This window comes from Onychostoma macrolepis, chromosome 21 (assembly GCF_012432095.1).
Source record: "Onychostoma macrolepis isolate SWU-2019 chromosome 21, ASM1243209v1, whole genome shotgun sequence".
Classification (NCBI taxonomy): Eukaryota; Metazoa; Chordata; class Actinopteri; order Cypriniformes; family Cyprinidae; genus Onychostoma; species Onychostoma macrolepis.
Window position 1 is genome coordinate 14,720,383 of NC_081175.1, and position 16,743 is coordinate 14,737,125.

Genomic DNA, 16,743 nt, shown 5'->3' on the forward strand with positions numbered 1-16,743 from the left:
TAAAGATTAACTTTATGTAAAAGGATATTTGTGTGTAAACAATTGTGGAAATTAACATGTTCAATTAAATATCCTACACTGATCAAATATATTTATTATCCAATATGATAAATAATAAAAAAGAATAAATAAGTTAGACTATACATGGAATATTTATACATTTAAAAATAATAATAATTTAATTCCATAAATCAATTTAAAATAGACACAAAATCACAAAGCCATAAACAAGCATTTTTCCTCATACATCCTTTAAAAAAATGGGACAACCCTTGTTGAGATTGTCTGAGTTGGATCATGTGTGCTAACTGCTAAGCTACAGCTCTGTCTAACCTAAGCATTTTGATTAGCGTCATTTGTCTATAAAGTAAACCATGTAATTGTCCATCCTCTCTCAATGTCTTCTCCAATGTTGATTTACGATGACCCACATACCAAAACAGTGAGGATGAGTAATGATGCTCTGGGAAGGAATGAGGCATCTTTTGTTTCTTCAACCTCATTTTTCTTCTCTTTACATCACTGCAGCCCTTCTTCCGTGCACAAATAAGCTCCTTCATATGGGTGCTATCTCCTGTGCATTATCTTCTGAGGGTCTGTCTCCCGGTCCCTTATATAAAGAGCTCTGGCTCTAAGCCTGTGGATAGTCTCCACCAGACACTAAATTTGGTAGCTCTGCTGCTCTTTTAAGTAAATGCCACAGAAATCTGCCACAGCGTATCGTCCACTCTGCAGACCAAGATATGACAACACCTTTTATACTGAGCACACACCAACCCATTCCACCTATTCAACACACTCAACTCCCAAAGTGCTTACTTAACATTTGTGTCAGTGAGTTCTATGGTAATAGGCGCACACCCATTGATTATCTGCCATTTTCTCAGTCTGGCGAGCTGGGCCTGTGGCTCGGTGTGCTAGATGCTGTGGGACTACCCACTGAAATGCCACCGCACATATAATTAAGTATCTCTGGGGCTTTTTTTATTATTCGATTTTATTTACTCACTTTTTTAGCTTTAAGAGTCTGCACAAACACAATAGATTGTATTCTTGGGGTGGATATGTGAGCTTGAAGGGCAGCCCTGCTGAAAAGACCAGCATATTATGGTCATCTCTACCAAACTACTTAACTAGTTTAACCAACATATCTTCCATAGTCAATCGGATAGACAGAAAGATCGATGGAAATGGAGATAGAAAGATTGATAGATAGATCAGCAGATAGATAGAAGGAGGAAAGCAGCATAGATGGATATATCAATAGATAAACTGATTGATAGATAGATAGATAGATAGATAGATAGATAGATAGATAGATAGATAGATAGATAGATAGATAGATAGATAGATAGATAGAGGGATAGAGGGATAGAGGGATAGAGGGATAGAGGGATAGAGGGATAGACAGACTGACAGAAAGATAATTCAACAGATAGATAGAAGGAAAGAAGAATAGACAGACAGAGAGACAGACAGACAGACAGACAGACAGACAGACAGACAGACAGACAGACAGACAGACAGACAGATAGATAGATAGATAGATAGATGCACAGATTATAGATAAATACAGATAGATACAGATAAACCAATAGATACTGTAGATATATAAATTGATAGATGGACCGATAGATATATCAACAGATAAATATAGGCATGAATGTATCAAGATCGAAGGAAAGAGGCATAAACAGACTGATAGAAGAACGTCTGTCTGTCTATCTATCTATCTATCGACCAGGGTGGAGAAACACTTCACTTTCCCAGAATGCATTACCTGTACTGAATTTCACAGAAGTATAATTCAGTTCAAGTTCTCTTCCTGTCACTGCAGTTCACATTCCAATTCAACTTGGCGTGGCCAATTGAATTTGAAATTCACACTTATGAACTGAAAGGAAACCGATTCTTCAGTTCAGAATTTTGCTCAACCTTGATGGAAATTCATGCTGGTTTAGGGAAGCTTTTTCCACAGAAATTGAGCAGTGTGTTTTCGTTAGGCAGCGATAGAGGACAGACTTCTTGAAGGTCTCCATGCCTAATTGGGTGATGTCTGCAGACGAGTCGCCCTCAAAGCACAACCTCCTAAACGCCCTCCAACCTCGCTCTGACAAGGCTTCACAAATAAAGCGTGCACACAGATGAAGGCCAGGGTAACACAGGCAGACAAGAGCAGCAGCTTAACCCTTGCACCAACAACATCCATCAGCTGGAGAAATCAGGGGTGTTTCTGCTCTCTCATCCCAAACATAAGGTGAGATCCCACACTCAGACAGGTGTGACAGAGGACGGCTTCCTGGAGGATCACCGTCAGCCAGCAACCTTTAAATGTCATTCCAGATGAAGATTCTGATACGTAGCATGAAGACGGAGGGATGTTTTCACTGTGTTTCGAGATGGACTGTATTATGCATTGACATTGATCCATTCTGGAACAACAACAAGCTTCTCGAACATGTTGACATTCATCCAACGTCTGGAAAATAACAAACCGGCACACATCAGACATCTTGCGCAATTCGCCTCGCAATGTTGTGCGAATTTAATTGGAGGTCATATCCTCTGTGAAAAACAAATACTTTTGAGAATTATTTATTTTAGGTGAGTTAAGGCTGGAGAAGTATTAATAAGACACAGCGGTTGCACAGCACGTAGTGCTCGATCGTTTTCCATCCAAAATCCACCACTACCTTTACTCAATTCCAACACGTATATCGTTCTGTCATCAACAATCATCAAATTAATATGACGAGCAAACACGGGAGCTGCATGCAGAGGCTCTTGGGTTCCTGAGCTGAGTGCTGCTGTCAAGGGTAATCAAACAAAAACAAAACAAAAAAAAATGCTATGTAGAGAAACCAGTTCCCACTTCTGATAAGCACGTGGATACATACACACTAAGAACCTGTGGAGCGGATCATTTCTTTTCAGTTATTCACTCTTTAACATCTGTCTGGTTTTCTCTACACGGCTTATTTTTTTGCTCATCTCACAAACTCTTCTAAATAATAAAAGACTGAATTCCTGATCTCTATCCCATATTTTACCTTAATGAACCCGTAAACCTTGCGTTTCCAAACTTGCAGCAGCCGAGAGATTTGGTCCAGAGACATTAGTTGTTCTGGACAAACCCTGCAGCCCCCGAAAGCGACCTAATCTCTCTATTTCTTCTAATTTCTCTGATAGAGACAGAGAGAGCAAAGCAAACAGGAGAGAAGTGCAGATCATGAATATTTCATTGTGCGACACAGCTACTTTTTCAGACACAAGGAAAACAAACAGAGGCAACTCTGGAGTGTGCTGTCAACCATGTCATGATAGACACTCTCTTTGCCTGATATTAACATGTTTGTTGGCATATTGCGCAAGTACTTTTTGTTAGAAGACAAAATCAAAATTTCTGCCTGTTCGCGGTTTGAACATCTAAATAGAGATCAGAAAGGAGTGAGGTGGTTTCCCCTCGTTATCTGCTTTCTTTATTCGCTGAATTTTACAAATTTGTGGAGGAGAGTTTGAAGAACAAGTCCTCAAATTGAACCTCTTCAAGTCATTCGCTGCAAACCAGGGCTTCAGCTGGGTACTAGATATCTCATATTAGCCAACACAGTTCTGTTTGATATGTCAAAGTGTGTTATGTCAGGAACTTACTTCAATCCCAAAATGAGGAAGTTGTGGACTTGCAATGAAACACTGTGCGCCACACATTTTCCTGACAAATATCCTTTCACTCTGTATGTGTCAACTCCCGAAGCCAGATTGGTACAAGATGTCTCATGCATTTCAAATGTGACACACTTCTTGAAAATAATTATCACATGGTGACAGGGATCACGCTGATGTGAATCTCACACATGCTGCATTTATGAATACCTTCCTGAACAGAACTGAGCAACTGGATTCTTTTCGATTCCTAAATGTGAATTTGAATTTAATTGACCACAACATGAAGGAGTTGAAAGAAATTTGAATTAGAATGAAAAGAATGGGAATTTACTGAAAGGAGTTTATTGCTTTCAATTCAAAACAGTTTAACACAGCAAATTCTTGCAAGGAAATTCTTCTAATCTATTATACAAAAAATTCAAACAGGCTGTCAAGACTTTTTGTATATATAAATTTGTAGTTAAAAATGATAGAGTTATAGTAAAATTATAGATATAATATAAATTTATTTGAAATATCAGTTAATTTTAACTGTCATAACATTTTCTTATTATCCTTACAATTCAAAATTGCATTCTGATTGCTACTTCAATTTAAACTAAATTCTAAATGGAATTGCATTCTCAAGTCAATTCTGAAAGGCACACTACCCTGTTCCAGAATTAATTATAGAGACAACAATGAGGATTTGCAGCAAGCAAGTACTTACTATATGAAGACAAAAAACAAAACAAAACAAAAAAAACAGCCAAGGGTAGGAAGGCCATGTCATTTGCTATGCCTGACCATACCTGGGCGAGCATGTTTAAATAAAGCGTCCTGGGTTTGGCTGCGTTATCCACATAGCATTAGCAAATGTGACGCATACATCTTTCTTCCAGTTCGCAAGGCTGCGAAGGTCCCTGCTGACCTGAACTCTGCTCTCCTAGAAATATTTGATTAAGTCAGAAATTTATAGCACGCTGTTCTACGCCAGTTAAATGCATCCCCAGAGTTACTTTTTTCATTTCCAAGATCCATGCCCTCGTATTAGCCCACTTCGCTAATACAAAAGAGCCAAGCCGCTTCATCTCTACTGCCAGCAGAGCTAAATGGCTCTCATCCCAGCTATAGATCACACCTGTTCACGATCAACCGGAGGGGTGGGTCCGGGTTATTTTATAAAGCCCCCTGGATCAAGCTACGCAACACGTGTGGACGTGTGTGACCAAACTTGTTCAAAGATGCTCATGGGAGAGATTGGGTTGCTGGGGGCCTCAAATGAATCAAAAGCCTGGCGTATCTGAAAGATATGAGGACCACTTCATAATTCAAACGCGCAGATGGTGGGATAGCGACATCTTTGCTTGATCAGTGCGTTTCTGTTGTATTGGTTTGGGCAGCAGTTTGAGGATGGGTTGAGGGATGATGGAGGACGAGGAGATGGAAGTCTGGCCAGGTCTGTTCAATCTGGGAGTCTACAATGGGCAAAGCACACAAAGCAAAGAAGAAATAACTCATTACGTTGAGTGTGGCTTCCCAGCTGGCCTCTTTCTGTGGCAGTCATGTTGATGTTGATGAGCGCCTATGTAGGTTTGAATGAAGAACAATAAACTTCTCATTAGCATCGGGCCAATGGAAAACTTGTGTGAGTGTGGCTCACACACACATACACTGATCAGACAGGCCTGAAATTGAGGCTGTGCTGACAGAAGCCCGCTTGTGATCTTGGCCCACACTATCAGCCAATTAAAAAGGGGGGTGACAGGTAGACAGAAGCGCATCTCAGTCAGGAAGGACACCAAACACAGGAAGCCGCTGGGCTTTGATCAGGCTCTTCTGTGCCCGTCTTTGCCTCTCCAGGGACTCGGCCATTACCTCCACTTATGGGTCCAACTCTGACGGGAAGGAGAGCAGAGCGCACATGATCCACACCCTACTTTCAAAAGAAGATAGAGTCATCTTCCTGAAAGAATTTAACCAAACAAGGCTGCCAGGGAAGGTAAGTAAAGACAAGGCTAAAACACTAGGCTATTTGGAGCAAGTTACTAGGCTGAATGGCAAATATCACATCACAATTTGAGACAACACAATCAGGCTATGATGAGCTAAAACATGAGCTATGCTTTGTAGATATTTAACTACTGCTGTGAAGGATAAAAGTTTGCACAAAAGCAAGTTGCTTGTAGGAAAAGTGCAGAAAAACGTATCTGTAAAAGCAATTAAAGTTGAAAACTAAAACACTCTCTCCTTGACTTTTTGGTGCTAAATAAGGACAGATAAAAACTCGACACACTGTCCTTACAAGCATGGAAACAGCCTTATATTCCGCCAACATGTGCTTTGTGTCATAAGAGTTGGCAAGTGCTGGGTAAATTGGCTAGTTAGCATTACCCATCCTCTTGCTGTAATTAGTCATGGGTAGATGCACCACCAAGATGTTCTTCCTTATAAAAGTTTTCTTCTACAACCCTTTCAAAGGGCAACAGGCATCAGAAGCAACTGCACTATACTGATTTTTGCAAATCTAAAAGGTGGAGAGAAGAAAAAATAACTCCAGACGTCTCTCAGCATGGGAAGTCCTGATTGACAACCAACACTTTTGTTTGCGAAGAAGGGCATGGGGGGATATAACCTCCCCTGCGCAGACTGTTGGCATGACCGCTTTAGTCAGCCCACGATAACCATGATTAGCTTTGAGAGTGGGCATGCCAATCAAAGGGGAGGAGGATTGATCTCAATCAAACATGACGTAGGGGCCACTTAAAGGTGTATGTGCCCACCTCGAAACATTCGCACTATATAGTCATGCCCACTTACTTTCTAAAACCCCTAGTGTGCAGTCTTGATTACGGCTGATCATTATATACACATAATTGAGCCCTTCATAGTCTTGCGAGAAAAGGACAGGGATTCTGAGAATAACATTGTGCAAAAGAAGAGGATGGAAGTGGCAAGCGAGATCAAATTAAAATCATACACTTTCACTATTGCCATCATTTATCAAAGAAAAAAAAAAGATCTCTTCCCCCTTATGGCTCTCTCTGCTGCAGGAATGAGGTTGAAAGCAGTAATCAGATGAGACGCAGAGGACTCATTTGCCAGCCTGCAGCAGTGGATTGCTAATGTCAGAGCTAGCCGACAGGGGTAAGCCAGAAAGAGCAGCCTATCACTTAAAAAAAAAAATACCCCATCTGCATGCACACAGCAATTACCAGCCCTGTGGTGTGCTATCCAAAATGTGTGGGCAGTGGCTGAGGTGCTGGTGTGCCTCATCTGCGGTACTGGGAACTGGACGAAGCCCTCTGGGTGAATTGGATGAATGGAGTTTGGAGCTCGCTGGCCAGCGCAGAGCTTTGTCTTGGCAAACCAGGTGAAGCACACAGGTGAGATTTTGATTAACCGTCTGGATCTTCACGGTAAAGGTGGGGTGGCCGCAATTAAGAAGCTCAATGGCCGTCCTGGACGGGCTGCTGTCACCTGGTGGAGGGTTTTTAGTATTCCTCTGAATCGGTGGGGATGGAGTTGGTCATGGCTGCCTGGGCAGAGGAGGCGGCAGCAGTGGACGCTGGCCGGAGCTGAAGGCAGGTCCCTCTAGGCGCGCCTCACACAGCTGAATCACCGGTGAGACAGAGCGTGCAGCTGCCAGGGCCCGGGGGACAGCTGGAAGACGAGAAGAACAGGGAGTGGGAGAGATACAGTGGGCATTACCTCTTCAATATGCCAACAACGATGGGCCCTCATAGTCTCTTCTTCTTCTCTAGGGGCCAGTGAGCCGAGATGGGTCACATCAACTAGGTGCCAGTGAACGTGCTCAAGCGTGGGTCTCTGAAGGAGTTTGGACAGGTCTTCACTCACACTTCCAGTCTACTTCCTGGGGCTTAGTGGGCAAGAGTTGGCTTCTGAGAATGTCATGTTAGCCACAGCCCAATGGATAAGGCTGTTAGGGAGTCAGCGTACGTGTTTGAGTGCATCATGGGTTGACCTGTGGACCCTCGGACGTGTTTTGCTAACGACGGCCCTCGTGAGACCACTAGGAACAAAGCAGCACAACAGATTTCTGACATAGACCACAGCGAGATAAACTCAGGCTGAGTCTGGGATGTACATACGATCGATTGTGTAGGATCCGTTCGAATAAGGTTGACAGTGTGTTATCCTGATTAAACGATACAGTGTACATTTAATCTCCTCTGAAATGGTCTCTCATCTTTCATTTCTGCTATTGCAGCAGGGGTGCGTGTATGTGTGTCAAGGGTATTTAGTGTGCGCGTGTGTTTATATGTGCGTTTATAGAGGTGTAAAGTAGTGGGTCCCTTTCCTTTTCCCCCTGATGCTAAATTAAGTATGACAGACACAAAAGACTAATCACCTTCACAGCTTCAGCCCTGGCCTCATCTCCCTACTGGCTTATGACCCAAGGAGTTGCTATGGCAACAAACAAAGTCTCATTTATCTCGTCACATTTGCATTATTTTTCATGGTGCAGAAAATACCCCACATTCTCTCTGCTGCAGTTTTGCTAGACAGGAAGCACACAACGTGCTTAGCCGTGGCATGCAAATAGATGCCTGCTTGTCGTTCTCAGAGAAAGCAATGGCATCTTGCAACCACTGCTAGAATTATCAAAGGCAAAATGCTTAATGCGGACACACAAAGAGTAAACAGATGGAATGAATGCTGTTGGTAAAGGGAAATTCTGTCATCATTTACTCACTCTCATGTTGGTTAAAATCTGACCAAGAAGACTTACTATCTTCGGTGGCACACAAAAGGTGAATGTTGGAATACCCTAGAGACTCTTTTTTATATATATATAATGAGGAAGCAAAGACAAACTGGGGATAAATTTGTAAAAAATAAATACATATTTAATGAATTGGTGGATTCATTTTACAAAATCAGTGCATAATCATTCATGAATCAGAACAATGATCACTTGCATTATTTTGAGCGGCAACAACATTCTTCAAAGGTTCTCTTTGTGTGTGCCTCAAAAGAATGTCATGCCAGTTTGGAACGACATGAAGGAGAACAAATGATGAAAAAACATATTTGGATTGACTATTCCTTTTACTTATTCATCTCTTATTCGATACTGCCTAATAATACCTTAAATCAGGCTGAACGACGTGGGTTTGCAGTAAACAGGTTCTGCTTAGTCGTGCTGTGCTTATGGCCCTCGCTGGGAATGTGCTGATGGATCAGTGTGTGGGTGCCTCATGTACACCTCCAAAATGCTACCATAAATCACAGCGCCACAGCCTGCAACGCACCCCGGCTCTGACAGCAGAGGATGGATGAAATCAAAGAGCCGCTGTGTATTAATACCCCTCCGCGTCCCGTGCATGCGACAGGTAATTGCCACACAACGAATGCAAATACAAACGACATAATGACTCCCGCCCAGCCAAGCAGCACTTATGAGAAGCATCACACAGACAAATTATCAATATTCATTTACGAAAATAATCGCAGAGAAGACGGCCGTGGTTTGCTAAAAAAAATTAATAAATAAAAACAACACAGGAAAACCTGTTTAGAAACCCTGCTTAGCAGAGGCCTGTGGCAGAATCTTAATATCAAAATGTTTCCTCTCTCTTTTTCGATCCACTCACTGGGGGTTGGATTGTTTAAAAAGTACAATGCAAGCTCCTTTTGTACTGAGAGCAAACCGCCGGCAATCATTTTTAAAACAACAGAAACCAACAGAAAGACTCATCCACATCAGAGGAGCCGGAGATGAGGATCAATGTGCCATTATCTCGGGCTGTCAATATTCCAACAGGGGACATTCAAATTCCTTTCCTTTGGCTTTCTAAGACATATGGCATGCATTTTCACTCAGGCGTCCGCTGACAGAGCTCAGTTAATCCATTTCACTTCCCTGCCCTCAGTTTTCCCCGACTCAAAGGCCAATCATAACTCTTCCCTGTTCGATACAAATGTGCGGCATTAAGTGCTCTGCCTTGTCAAAATGATTTCTGGCTTGGAAAAAAGATTAAATCTGTAAATCTGAAATTCTGCATTTTAGTACTACATTGGCAGGAGATGAGTCTCTAAAATATAGATAACTATAAAATACAGATAATCATTAGCACACAGCATATGGAAGGAATAAAATTGCAGTTGACATTCAGACAAACAGTTTTGCTTGGTGGAAAAAATTCTGGGGTGAGTTTAAGGAGATAATACCTGGAGAAAACTATGTTAGCATTCACATTCAAATCAGTTATAACACCAATCTGTGAAAAATGCTGTATAAGCCTTCCAAAAATAATAAAATAACCCCACCCCCCCAAAAAAAATTCAAAACATCCACAAAAAAGTTAAACAACAGGTTACAATTTGAAGTTTAGCTTCAAGATAATAGCCAAAATAGCTGTCCCAATGTGCCAGAGCTTTTCAGGTTAAGACTAAAGACTGCTAGTCTTTCTCATCTTAGTCTGTTTTCTGTCACTTTGAGCAAGGCAATTGTCACTACTTAGCACCCTTCAGCTGTGTAACTGTAAGTTGAGTATTCTGTCAGTAAACACAGATCCATGTTGAATTCCTAAAGCTCCTCACAAAAGCCATGCACTGATAGCAAAAGGCACCTGCGCCAAACAAAAGGAGAGAAACGAGCAAGAAACCTCATTTTGTAATCCACCTGCAGACATAGAAAAAAAAATACAATCATATGATGCCTTTGAGGAGGGAATACAAGACAAAAAATTCCCTCGAGGAATTAGTCGGGTTCAAAACCCGATTGCCATTGCAAATATTGAGTTTACAAGCTTGTGATGGGTCTGTGATTCTAATTTAGGGGTGAAGGGGTTTTTGCACTTGATTTGCACTGCAGATTTTTTTCCTAAAGCTCTGTACGCTTTGTTAGAGGCTGAACGCGCTGTAAGCACCAGGATCTACATACTTTAAACACGGCGAACTAACTCTGAATTTCCATTTTAATCGTGACTCTCGGCTAGCGACCTTCATTATGTTACAAACAACAAAAATAAACTCTAATACAGGGTCTCCTGTGAGTCTCGAACTACAGTGCCCCTTCAGATTACTGTGATATGCTTCAAAATCACTGATTAACGCAGTGACACTTGTGATACGTATTGACACTAAAGCGATACATTATTCAGATTTGGTGGGTCATTTCACTCTCCATGTCCTGAATCCTAATCAAATCCCATTATAATCACATATTTAAAGGCTGTAGCCATAATAAGATACGAAGCAAGATGCCTATATGGGTTAATGCGGTGTGCTGTGTGACTTTAGGGTCAAAGTAATATAATAACCAGTTTCCTCTGGTTAATTAGCAAAGTGCAGAGATGTTAAGCCCAATGGGGTGTACTGCTCACCCACAATCAAGGGAAATATTACACAGGCATCATGTCCTTTGGCACTGAAAGATAAAGCTGCATTCAGCAGTTTTAGTCAATTTCTAAACCTAAAATAATAGCAAAAGACAGTGTTTAATCTTGTAAACGTAAAATTATACCATCCTCCTGCAGATTTATTCCTAAGTACTGAAAAAAAAAAAAAAAACTTTCACAACCTCTGGAAAGACAACATGGTGCGCGGAAGAACAGATATATAAAACTTGCATTTTTGCTTCATTGTGGCAAAATCTGGACTTGGAATGCCAGCTTGGAATTTTCAAATCAACCTGTATAAGGGAATGGTGTAGCATACTGGTTAAAGATTTTAGCTAGTACCAAGGTTGTCAATGCGCCCTTGAGCAAAGCACTTAACCCTGTGTTACTCCTGGGGGATTGAAGCTGTAATCTGTATAAGTCACTTTGGATAAAAGCTTCTGCTAAATGACTACTTGCTTATTTTGTACTGTGTTCCAGTAACAAATCTTTCTCATAACATTCGGCTCTAGGGAAAAAGCCAAGTTTTGTTGTATAGAAAACAACAGGGGGCTCATGGCCAGGCTGTGAATTCTTCTACTCGGAGGCTCCGTTTTTCCTCGATTGTGGAGAACAATTAATGCAAGGCAATATGTGGTGTGACACATCCTGCCTGCGCATGGGAAAAACAATGACAAAATGCCTGACCTTTGCTTTCAAACTTAAATCCGAAGTGCCTGTATGAGTCTGGACGAGTGCAGAGCAGAGTACGTCTGAATTCATCATTGCCGGCAAAAGGAGGCTGGCAGCCAACTACACCTCTAAGTTAAAAACAATCCTGAAAAGCCAGTGAGGTCAGAAGCGATCCATAAATTATCCCGAGACAAAGACTCTGCCACTGTGCATTATTCAACGAAAAGATCAATACACTTTTGCGAGTCAAACTCCACAACCTATTCTTCTTGCTTATCAGCAAACTTCTAAACAGGCACTTTCCCATGGTCAATTATTCAAATCATCCTTGAAATTGCTGGCTTAGTAAACATGCAGGGGTCTTCGGTTTTATTCTGCTAGGTCATTTTTTGTACCTAAATGGCTATTAAAATTTCCCGTTAAAGTTCATTACAGTGATTAAGATTTACTTAGTCAAAGTAATTGATAATTCATCAAGATCAACTGGATTAAAGCCATTATTTAATTATCAAATGGTGTCCTGGCAGAGGACAGTCAGATACAAGAATTTACGGCACCTAATCTGATCGTATTAAGTCATCTTTGACCGCCATGGTCATGATGGTTAACAAACAAAGGCCAGCCTCAAACATGATAAAAATCAGTGCATAAAAATTCAGTGACTATTGATTTCGTATAGCCAATACTCTGACATTGTCATTAAAAAACAGGCAGTGATCTCCTCGAAGGCATAGTATACCGCAAAATAATTGATTCACCCTCCAACCCGTATGACTGACTTTCTTTTATGAAAATCAAAAGGATTTTTTTATATTATATTATATCGGTCTCTCTTTCCCACAAAGAGGATGCAAAACACCATCAAAATACAACAACAGTGTACAGTGATGAACCAATGAAATATGGGTCACTGTTAACTGTTGCAACATCATCGAATCAAGTGAGTTGTATACAAAAATCAGATCAATCCAATTCATAAACCACTTGAAAATGGTTTTGTGAAATGGATCAATGAAAAGTTCCACCTCAAAAGAATGATTCATTCACAAATCCTCATTTTCTTTCATGAAACCCACAAGTATGATGAGGATATTCTTCAAAAGATGTACTTCTTGGGTTTCATGGATAAAGTCAGTAAACACTACTGAAATTAGCATTTCACACCACAATTCAGCTTTGCTAGGGTGCACACAAGAAAATCTTCAGCTCTCTCCTTTAAATGTTGGTCAAAACAGATCGCAAGGTAGCCAGGCTTAAGAGTTAAGCCGTAAGCACGAAGACGACTTCAATCTACGGCTCTCTGCAGGGAGTGACACATGCAGACCTCTCTGATAGCCTTCCTTCCCAAACAGCGATGGCTGCCAGGAGTCCCACTATTGCTCAGGGAGAATTAATCAACCTTCATTTCCATTCACCACAGGGCCCTCAATGAGCTCAGACTGCAGATGACTGAAGCGAAGGCTGTGTGTCTGCCTTACAATCAACTCCTTAATCCACTGAGAACTCCAGCTCCCACAAGCCCTCAGGAGAAAGACCAAAAAAAAAAAAAAATCTCGGCACCGATAAAGGAACACAGACATGCCACCCTTACGCCTTTTAAAGAGATAAAAGAACTTTTTACCTGGCCTTTTATCTGTGCTATCTGACCTTTAGCTAGTGAGAGGGATGGCTGCCATTATAAGCTCTGTTTTTTTGAATGATCTTTGCTGTAGGCCACGCAGACCTTTTCCAACCTTCAGTGTTCAAAGGACAGAATCCCCATTAGCTGTCTAGTACCTCACTTTGTATTGGACAACTCCTGAGAGGAAGCTGACAAACAGAGAAACGGCGAGATCAAAGTGTGGGATGGGTCTATTAAACACCCTAATATCCCTAATGAAGCCAGTCGATACTTTTTATCTCTTCCACATTCAAGTTCTCCTCCTCCTCTGACATGTGATGTACCAGTCATTCAGTCAATATCTCCATCCGACAAGCTCCCAAACCAAAAATCTCTTCCCCTTTTGTTTCCAACTTCTTCCTTCCAAGGGCTCAAAAATAAAGATTTTTTTTTTTTTTTTCAGCTGATCTAGTTCAGATTTTTACAGGTCCTGCATCATTTTAATTGGTCCCACCAAACAAACAAACAAACAAACAAACAAATAATAATAATTATTATTATTATTATGTAGTTATAATATAATATAATAACAAGAACAATATAATAATAATAACTATTATTACTATTATTATTAGAGCCTGTCCTCCAACAAAAAACGACCCTATAGGTCGTTTGTGCAAGCCCTTATTACGACCTATATTTACGTTTTAAAGTTAAGCACCCTCTAGCACGCATAAAAATAATGACAGTCTCGTGTTGCGTCTGTCGTCATGAAATGACGTATGACTGTCATTACCAATCAAAATGCGTGTTTATTTAAATACAACGTGTGGACTTTTTACACCGATCTCACAGTATTCGTACATATTTTACTAGGTGGCTAATTCGTACAAATGACCACACCTAACCCTACCCCTTACAGGAATCATGCAAAATCATGATTTTTAGTGCACATTTTATGAGCGCGTGCGTTCTCTGGGATCGAACCCATGATCGCATGATCACGTAATTACATATCGCCATATAACGCAATGCTCTACCAACCGAGCTACACGAAACCCGAACTGTAACGCAGATAAAAGAGTACAAAACATTAATATGAAAATGTCCTGTTGCCGATAGGGGCGCAATTGTAGTATACGCTCTGATGGGTCGTATTTCAGGGATTTGGACAAACGACCTATACGGGCGTATTGGTTGGAGGACAGGTTGTATTATTACTACTACTACTACTATTAAAATTCTGAATGAAACTAATTAAATTATTTTTGATTCAGAAGCATACAAATGCTTCTAAAACTTTCTAAAATGTTTTGCATCTGAAGTTTGTATTTTTCCGTATATTTTTTTTCTTACGAAAATGAAAATAAAATTAAAAAAGGATAAACATTATAGAATTTACTAAAATAAATGCATCATTCAATGAGTTATCATATATGCAATCTGCAATAAAAGGTCAAAATACAGTATACACACAACCATTATTTAGCCTAAATTTAGCCTATCAGACCACTCAGATCATTAGGATCAAGTCAGTTAGAAATACCAAGGGTTCACACAAAACAAGGGGAGTCCGCTTTTAGCTATTATGCCACCCGCAGTTGGAACCAGCTTCCAGAAGAGATCAGATGTGCTAAAACATTAGCCACATTTAAATCCAGACTCAAAACTCATCTGTTTAGCTGTGCATTTGTTGAATGAGCGCTGTGCTACGTCCGAACTGATTGCACTATGTATAATCATTTTCTATTCTTAAATTTTTAAATCACTTTGTTTTTATTGTTGTGATTATTATTATTTTTAATTCCTTGTTATTTTTAATGACCATTTCACTTCCTTTTATGTAAAGCACTTTGAATTACCACTGTGTATGAAATGTGCTTTATAAATAAACTTGCCTTGCCTAAATTATACTACAAACATCATATGTACTAAAAATGTCAAGCATGCTGGAAAATGATGACATACAGTCCAAAACATTGTTTATAATTTTCAACTCATTCTAAGTAATGCTTTCAAGACTACTTAGTCATTGACACATTTAATTGACCACGGAACATCACAGAACATAACATAACATCTGCAACACACACATCAACAATAATCTAAAAACTGTGTCAGCGACAGTTCAGCTGGCCTCTAACTCCCTCAAACTGACCAGCGGACCATCCGTATCTTATGAAAAACAGGAGCTTCTCCCATTCCGCATAGGATACGGAATGGCCCACGGGTGGAACGTCAGGTTGGTATCACAACTCACCCTCCATCTCATGGTCTGATAGCTCTATTTTTCCAAACCCCTCCCAGCCCAACAGGTGTGGAACAGAGTTGAGCTGGTGGCTCTTACAGCCACCCCGAAGCCTTTCCATCAGAGGACTGACATGTTTAAAAGGCTTCGATATAGACAGTGCTCCCCATGGACCCTGGCACACATGGGAAGCAGGTGTCACGGATCTCTGACAGGTGGATCCCCTGTCATGAGAGAGTTGTTTACTTTGAGATGAGGTATACAGGCTGTATATGAAAAAGCGACGGGCTCGACTGTCTACACACACACACACACACACACACATACACACAGTCGTACTCCATCAGCCTGATTCACACACGCTGAACCTAACACTCGGGCACCGAAGCAGAGCATGGGCAGAGCACTAGAAGTAATTAGTGATCTTGATAATGGGATGACGCCAAGAAAGGTTGCTGCTGATCTGGCCTAATTGCTCAGATCCATGCCAGCCATGGGTAGGACACCAAGCCGGATAATAGCCTTGGCATGACGAGCCTCTCTTAGCACAAGGGAGAGTGGCTTTCATTTCACAGAAATATCCATTTTCATCTATGCCTCTAGGGAAGAATGAAATACAAAACACATAACCAAAACAAAAAAAAAAAACGGTCCGGAAGAGCCCTGCAACTTGAAAGCTATGAAAATCATTAGGTATTCAGCATCTTGGCATAAGGGACAAAATCTGCCTGACATTTCATAAGGCACTGCTGAAACGCATACAGACACAATATAACAGAGGTGTCTAAATTTGCTTTAAGCTGACAGTTTTTCATCTTCAAACGAATGATAGCGGTGAAGAGATGGAATAAGACGTGAAAAGGTCACTGATATAGTGACAGATAGGCCATATTTAAGATTTGTTTCATTCAATACAAAGTTCAAAGTCGTTGGGGCAAACTGATGAAATATACATTATCGTTCAAACATTTGGGGTCAGTAAGATTAAAAAATATCTATTTTAAAAGAAGTGTCTTATACCACCAAGGCTGCATTTATTGGATCAATAATATAGTAAAGACAGTAATACTGTTGGTCCCACTGTATTTTAAGTGGCCATAACTACTATGTACTTACATCAAAAATAACAATGTACTTATTGTTGTTCATACTGTATTGTAAAACACGTTTGCTTCTATTGAGGTGGGATACGGGTAAGGTTAGGGACAGGT

General features: G+C 40.6%; 1 protein-coding gene across 3 annotated transcripts in view; it reads right to left on the reverse strand.

Annotated features, from left to right (window-relative positions):
* The window catches only part of cadm1a (cell adhesion molecule 1a), a 301,432-nt gene that overhangs the window by 138,360 nt on the left and 146,329 nt on the right, over positions 1–16,743 (reverse strand). The window lies entirely within an intron of this gene.